This window comes from Triticum dicoccoides, chromosome 5B (genome assembly GCF_002162155.2).
Source record: "Triticum dicoccoides isolate Atlit2015 ecotype Zavitan chromosome 5B, WEW_v2.0, whole genome shotgun sequence".
NCBI classification, from domain to species: Eukaryota; Viridiplantae; Streptophyta; class Magnoliopsida; order Poales; family Poaceae; genus Triticum; species Triticum dicoccoides.
Window position 1 is genome coordinate 594,899,092 of NC_041389.1, and position 8,544 is coordinate 594,907,635.

Sequence of the window (8,544 nt, forward strand, 5' to 3'; positions counted from 1 at the left end):
GCCTCCTTGATCTCGTGGTAGATCTACTCTTGTAACACACATCATCAATATTAATCAAGCAGGACGTAGGGTTTTACCTCCATCAAGAGGGCCCGAACCTGGGTAAAACATCGTGTCCCTTGTCTCCTGTTACCATCCGCCTAGACGCACAGTTCGGGACTCCCTACCCGAGATCCGCCGGTTTTGACACCGACACCAGGCCTTGTGGCCATCCACTTCCCTGCCAGGAGGCATGAGCGAGCTTGTGGAGATGCTCAAAGGAGCACGGCGGCGCTTCCGATTATGGAAGATATTAGCTTGCCGGCAAGGTGCGAGGGAAGCTTGGGCCATGGTGAAGACGTGATACGCTAAGGCTGACCCGAACCATATGGCCAAAGTCGGACCGGTGGGGTCAGATGGGCAAGAGATACCCGTTAGTCTGGTATATGACCAAGTAGCGTTAGCTGCAAAGTACTCCCAACAGGATTGTAGACTAGACAGCCTGTTGGATGGTATAGAGGAAGAATATAGCCAGTCCAAGTGACTACGTAATTAAATGGACCTATGTAGTCCCTAGCCGGATTGAAAAGCATTTGTCATGGCAGACATTTTCGCTTCAGCCCCCGGACCCGACAGTCCGGGGTGTATCCGAATACCCTCGCAGTTATGAACAATCGGGGTATGCATGGAAACCAGGCGTAGGGGTCATAAGTGCGTAAACAGACAAGTACCCAACTAGTTATGTTATATTACATGGATAGTAAGAAACATCTTCCAGCGAGAATAGTTCCATTAGGGGTTCCTTTCACTAGGTGCGCATGCAGCGATGTGCATGTCTAAACTGCGAACAGAAGCGCAGGAAACAAAACATCTGGGTATTTACGTTGTAATGAACGAGAACATATTTTGTTCACCGACCGAATATTCCCTTAAGAACGCTAGCTTTCGGCTTCACCCAGTCTGAGGTACACATCCGGCTCAACCGGCAGTAACAATCGCAGAGGTGCTCCCCTTATGCCCTAGCCGAATTAACGGGAACGTAGGGCATAAACACAAGAGCCAGGCAACCCAGCATGGCCAAAACTTAAGTCATATCGATGCATATAATGGTGAAGAAAAGGCACATATGGAAAGAAAAATGCATATGTGGCTGGCAGGAAACCATTAAGGTAGTTATATTTAGCTTCCGAATAGGAAGCCCCCAGGTATAGTGTGCACGCATAGTGCGGCCAAAGCGATCAGGGCATCCGTACAGTTTTTAAGGTTGTATGCTAAAAGGGAAAAGAGGGCGAGAAAGGAAGAAAGAGAACATAATTGCAGAAGCGGGGGTAAGGAGACGAACACTGAGTTTGGTGCTAGGCGTAGAATCTTCATAGTCTGGCCGGGTACCATGGGTTCGGCTCGAGTCTGTTATCAGATGCACTGCACAGATGGTACGCTCCTCCGGTGAGAACTTTATCAATGATGAAGGGACCCTCCCACTTGGGTTTGAGCTTGTCCTTCTTCTTCTCGGAGAGGCGTAGACCTAGTTCGCCAATGTTATAAGTTTTGGCCCGTACTTCTCTGCTTTGATACCTTCGAGCCTGTTGCTGATAGAATGTGGAACGGGCTTTTGCGACGTCACGCTCCTCCTCCAAAGCATCTAAGTTATCCTGTCGATCTAGCTCGGCTTCCTTCTCTTCGTACATGCGCACACGAGGTGAGTCATGGATTATGTCGCAGGGTAGCACTGCTGCTGCGCCGTACACCATGAAAAATGGTGTGTATCCAGTGTTACGATTCGGCGTGGTCCGCATCCCCCAGAGTACGGAGTCGAGCTCCTCGACCTAATGTGTGTCTGATTCCTTCAAGGATCGCACTAGTCTGGGTTTGATGCCGCTCCTGATGAGACCATTTGCACGTTCGACTTGACCGTTTGTTTGGGGATGATAGACAGAGGCGTAGTCGAGCTTGATGCCCATTTTGCCACACCAAGTTTTCACCTCATCGGCTGTGAAGTTCGAGCCATTGTCAGTGATGATGCTGTGGGGGACAACGTAACGGTGTACAACCCCTGATATGAAGTCTATCACTGGTCCGGATTCGGCTGTTTTAACTGGCTTGACTTCTATCCATTTGGTGAACTTGTCCACCATGACCAATAAGTATTTTTTCTTATGGCTTCCCCCTTTAAGGGGTCCCACCATATCTAGCCCCCAGACCGCGAAGGGCCAAGTTATGGGGATTGTTTGGAGAGCGGTAGGGGGCATATGGCTCTGATTGGCAAATAGTTGGCAACCAACACAGTGTTGGACAAGGTCTTGTGCATCTCCCTGGGCTGTTGGCCAGTAAAAACCTGTATGAAAGGCTTTGCTTACAAGTGTCCGGGCTGTCGCGTGGTGCCCGCCGAGTCCAGAATGGATTTCGGCTAGGAGCTGCCGCCCTCCCTCTTTGAAGATGCATCGTTGGAGCACTCCGGTGGTGCTCTTCTTGTAGAGCTCTCCTTCATGTACATTGTAGGCCTTAGAACGTCGCACAATACAACGTGCCTCGTTTTGGTCTTCAGGGAGCTCTTGCCTATTTAGGTAGGCCAAGAAGGGCTCGGTCCACGGGGCGATGACAGCCATGATTTCGTGGGCCGAAGGTGTTATTTCGGTGGCAGAGCCTCCGATTACGTCATATGGTTCGGAATCTGGGGTTTTGTTCGGAGCTGGACTAAAATTGCCGAACTCCCCTTCCCATACCTTGGACGGCTTGAACAACCTTTCCAAGAAGATATTGGGTGGGACGGGGTCGCGTTTAGCGCTGATGCGGGCGAGGATATCAGTCGCTTGATTATTTTCTCTGACCACATGGTGGAATTCGAGCCCCTCGAACCGTGCTGACATTTTGAGGACAGCATTGCGATAATCCGCCATTTTCGGATCCTTGGCATCAAAGTCTCCATTTATCTAAGATATTGCGAGGTTCGAGTCCCCGCACACTTCGAGGCATTGGATGCCCATGGAGACTGCCATCCAAAGACCATGCAACAAAGCCTCGTATTCGGCTGCATTGTTGGAGTCTGTGTATAATATAATATTTGGAGTACGTATTGGACCGTGTCTCCGGTGGGGGATGTCAGGACAACACCTACTCCCAATCCGGCCAACATTTAGAGCCGTCGAAGTGCATGATCCAATTTGAGTACGCGTCGTACTCCTTAGGGAGTTCGGCTTCTGTCCATTTGGCGACAAAGTCAGCCAGCACTTGCGACTTAATGGCCCACCGTGGTTTGTATGCTATGTCGAACGGAAGGAGCTCAATAGCCCATTTAGCAATTCGTCCTATTGCATCATGGTTATTTATTATGTCATTGAGTGGTACTTCGGAGGCCACCATGATCGAACACTCTTGAAAGTAGTGTCGTAGTTTCCGGGATGCCATGAAGACCGCGTACACTATCTTTTGATAGTGTGGGTACCGAGATTTGCATGGAGTGAGGACAGTGGACACGTAATATACCGGCTTTTGGAGCGGGAACTTGTGTTCGTCTGCTTCTCGTTCGACGACGAGCACTGCGCTTACAACTTGGTTTGTTGCGGCTATGTATAATAGCATGGGTTTGCCAGTATTTGGCGCGGTCAGGACTGGGTTTGTGGCCAAGAGTGCCTTTATTTCTTCCAGTCCGGCCGTGGCAGCATCTGTCCACTCGAAGTGTTCGGTGCATCGAAGAAGGCGATAAGAGGTAGTGTAGTTTCTCCTAAGCGGGAGATAAAGCGGCTTAAGGCAGCCACGCATCCAGTTACTTTCTGGATCTGCTTGAGGTCTGTTGGGATAGCCAACTGTGACAGAGCTCGGATTTTTGCTGGATTTGCTTCAATTCCTCTATTGGAAACGATGAAGCCGAGCAATTTCCTAGAGGGTACATCGAAGACACATTTCTTCGGGTTAAGCTTGATGTCGTATGTTCGGAGATTGTTGAACGTAAGCCTCAAGTCATCTATTAAAGTTTCAACATGTATTGTTTTGATGACCATGTCGTCTACGTAGGCCTCGACTGTCTTCCTGATTTGTTTTTCCAGGCATGTCTGAATCATGCGTTGATAGGTTGCGCTGGCGTTTTTGAGCCCGAAAGGCATGGTTTTGAAATAGAAGGGGTCGTACGGCGTGATGAAGGCCGTTGCGGCCTGGTCGGACTCCGCCATCTTGATTTGATGGTATCCGGAGTATGCGTCGAGGAAACACAATGAGTCGTGTCCTGCGATGGCGTCGATGATTTGATCAATGCGGGGGGAAGGGATCCTTAGGGTAAGCCTTATTGAGGTCCTTGAAATCGACACATAGGCGCCAGGATTTGTCCTTCTTTGGTACCATTACCAAGTTTGCTAGCCAATCTGGATGTTTAATGTCTCTGATGAATCCGACCTTGAGTAGCTTGGCTAGCTCTTCTCCCATGGCTTGCCGCTTAGGCTCTGAGAAGCGCCTAAGAGTCTGCTTGACTGGCTTGTATCCTTTCAGATTATTGAGGCTGTGTTCGGCCAGCCTGCATGGGATAAGCTCATATCCCAAAGGGATAAGCTCAAGATCCCTAAAAAGGGGGGATAACAATTGGTGGGGAAGGGAAATGATGAGATTTCTTTCCCCCACCTTTGCCAATGCCCCAATGGACTTGGAGGACAAGAAAACAGCCCCCTCCATCCCTATATATGGTGGGGAGGCGCATGGGAGCCGCACCCCTTCCCCTGGCGCAGCCCTCTCCCTCCCCAACACCTCCTCCTCCTCCGTAGTGCTTGGCGAAGGCCTGCCGGAGAACTGCAAGCTCCACCACCACGCCATCGTGCTGCTGAAGCTCTCCCTCAACTTCTCCTCCCCCCTTGCTGGATCAATAAGGAGGAGACGTCCTTAGGCTGTACGTGTGTTGAACGCGGAGGCGCCGTTGTTCGACGCTTAGATCGGAATCAACCGCGATCTGAATCGCTACGAGTATGACTCCTTCATCCGCGTTCTTGTAACGCTTCCGCATCACGATCTTCAAGGGTATGAAGATGCACTCCCCTCTCTCTCGTTGCTAGTCTCTCCATAGATTGATCTTGGTGATGCGTAGAATTTTTTTAATTTCTGCAACGATCCCCAACAGGGTCTTCTTAAGAAGAGTTGCTTTGATGAAAAGAGTGTAGCCATGATGGCAAGTCAAGGTGGGGCCCTGTGAAGGAAAGCCTTGTGTATGTTGGCGTGATGACGAGAGAAAGGGAAAGAAAAGCTCTTCCCCTCAATGGCACAATACATTTTCTCACATGTTCCACGTTTCTCACCATATCCTCATAGGGCTGAAGCACAAGAAAGAGGATTACTTGGTTACCTTGCTTCCCTCGCCTAGGACAGTAGAAGGATCTGTGGCTGAAGGCGCCACAAACGATGCTGAAAACACAGCTACATGCTAGCACTCAATCAAGTAGTAGCGCTGGCACGTCACTCGGTGGCAATTTCTCCTTAGGCACAGTGGAAGGAGGCAAAGTGTGTGCGAATATGAATGGAGATTGGTGAGAATATTTCTCTACTTTCAGAGGTTTGAGGCAAGGAGATCCTCTTTCTCCTTTGCTTTTTCACCTAGTAGGTGATGCACTATCTGCAATTCCGGATAGAGCTAAGGAAGCAGGTGTGATTAGAGGTTTGGTACCACATCTGATACCAGGGGGATTAGTCATTTGCAATATGCTTCTGATACTATGTTTTTTTTGCATAATGACATGGAGTCTATTACTGGATTCTAATTCCTTCTCTACCATTTAGAGGAAATGAGGGGGAGTAAATGATGGAGACTAAAAAAACGATTTAAGGTGGCATTGTCCACGGAGAAACCACCCCAAAGCCAAGTCACTATGGTATTTGCATGCAGTGAAATTGCAAGAGTCACTTTAGACGCTATTTCAAAATCATATGGATTGAGCAATTGTATTTCCCCAGGTTTCCATTGGAAAAGGGGCTTTTTTATGCAAGTGATGATTGATTGGCGCAGGCTTTCCCCTGGTAGTCCCGTTGCGTCCTCTGACAGTCCGTCCCGTCTCATCTTTCTTTGGCTATACTTGTAGCCAGCCATATTAGCTCCACATTCCACCTTTTTTGATTTCTAACGAAAAAGGTGCAGGACTTCCGTTCCCATAGGTTCCTCCTCCAAAACCTTCTTAGGTGAAAAAGACTGGAAGGGCTTATTCCCACTGCTGATTACTGAGAACCTTCTACTGGGAAAGATTTCCTTCTATGCCTAGTGGTTTTTGAATTGGAAAGAGCAGTTAGGATGGATAGCGGGCGAAGGATGAGAGAAAAATGCTGATGTCAATGAAACATGTCATAATACTCCCTATTTCTTGACTACAGGGAGAGTGAGAAAAGACCATCTTCCGGTTATTGTGCCTGGTGCTTTCTGTAGGGATGACTTATGGCATACGGGAATGTCAAGTAAGTACGACTTTCGATAGCTAATACGAGTTGGGATGACCAGCAACGTCAAGAGGGGTCAAGCAAAACTAGACCCCCGTCCTTTCTTTCTCTCGATCCCACCAGGGTGGGCTCCTATGGGGTAATAAAGAAATGGATAAAAAAGGTGACTTCTGCTATGGGCTATGCCACCCATTACTTATGAGGGAAGTCACATCCGTCCCATGGCAAGCACCTACAATGTCATGATCACATTGGTTTACCCTTTTTTGGTAGTTCAATGGACGGTCGCCCCTCCAACAAGAAAAGGTAGAAATATGGAAACTTCTCTGCCATTTAGATCAGAGAATTTATAGAGGAAATCAGGTTTTAAATTTCCGGAAACCACACGATTATATAGCCAAAGGGAATACGCCGTGCCTAAAATCATCCCAAGCGCAGCTAATGTGGCTACTAAGCTATTTCTTTGGAAAGCTCCTACTAAGATTAGAAATTCGTGTTTAAAATCTACGAGTTGCCTTAGTAAGAAAGTTCCTCCTTCTCACTATAGAAATGATCTTTAAGACAACCTATCTGTTTCGGTTTTGAAGTAGACAAGAATGAGTCAGTGCCAGGTGTCCCCGGTCGTGATACACTAACCAACCGACGCATGATTTGATTACTAAATATTGAGTCATTGAACGAATATTCGAGTAAATTCACCTTTTTCAATGAAAGCAAGGATTGGGATGGGTTGTTGGGTTTACTTGGCTGCTCCGCAGCATGTTGGTCACTTGATCCTTTGCTTTGTTTACTTGGGAGCCCAATACTTATTGGTTGGGAAAATTACCTTTCTTTGAAAGTCTTACCTAAACTCTTCCGACTGAATATGAGAAAGCCTATAAAACAATGACCTATACTACGCCCCCATTGATTGGAAACCCTCGGGGAAAATGATCCCATACACAAAGGAATTATACAGTACAAAATAGCAAAAAAATAGACTAATTCGATTCTAAAAAAAATAGATATTTTATTCTGCTTAAATTGTCCCGCCAACTCTTCGCCGCCGAGGTCGACCGCGTGCCGGCGTCGCTGACGGAGGAGCAGCTCGCTCTCCCGCGGTACGCCGCCGACAACCACGAGTCGTGGGCGGTGTACTTCCAGCGCTGGTAGGCACATCGGATGGCATCTACCAACGGGGCGCCGATGGTGATGGGCATCAAGAACAACGAGGGGCGCCGCCTATAGTGGGGTGCCCCCGGCCGCACGCACCACGCGGTTCTCCAGTACCTCGAGGGCGACAATGACCCGCCGCTGGCATACCCTGCCGCGGCCGCCGCCCTGGTCCCCCGCTGGAGCGCCGGGTAATGGATGCCCAGGAGGTTCGGCTCCTCCTCGTCTTCCTCCTCGCACTCCTCCTCCCGCTCCTCCTCCCACTCCTCCAGCTCGCCGGCGGTGTTCGGCGTCAAGGCCGATCCTGCAGTGGAGACGCCACTCGGTCGGCACACCCGCAGCGCCGGCATCATCATCAACGAGGGCGAAGGGTGCGCCTCCTCCTCGGCTCCTCCCCGCTACATCAAAGCGAAGAAGGAGCTGGGCCTCGCCGTCGTGAAGACGGAGTCGGGTCTCGCCGTCGTGAAGACGGAGCCAGGTCTCGCCGGCGGCGTCAAGGAGGAGCTCGACGACGAGGCGGCCTTGAAGTGGGCGCGTGAAAACTGGGCGCGAACGGAGCTGGAGCGCCAGTGCCGCGCCTACGAGCAGTTCGCCGCTCGGCGCCGTGGCCGTGATGAGGGCAGCGTCATGGTCCTCGACGACAGCGACGATGACGCGCCGCCGCCACCGGTCCGCCAGGGCGACGCCGGGCAGGGGTCCAGCAGAGGCGGACGCGTCAAGGAGGAGAAGGCCGACGAGGATGACGGCAACGATGGCGGCGACGTCGGCGACTTCTCCGCGCTCAGCGACTTCTTCGCCCCGTAGTTGTAGTTGCGACCTTTTAAAAAAAACTTTGTTATGTAATGTCGAATATTTGTCCACTTTACCGAACTTTAGCTGAATATTTGTCCAGTTTGCCGAACTTTGCCGAATTCCTTAAAAAAAGGCTTCTGGGGGCGACCCTAGGGCCGGCGGCTGGGAATCCGTAAGCCCCCACGCTGAGTTTAGCGCCGACTCGCCCCGAGGCGGCGATTT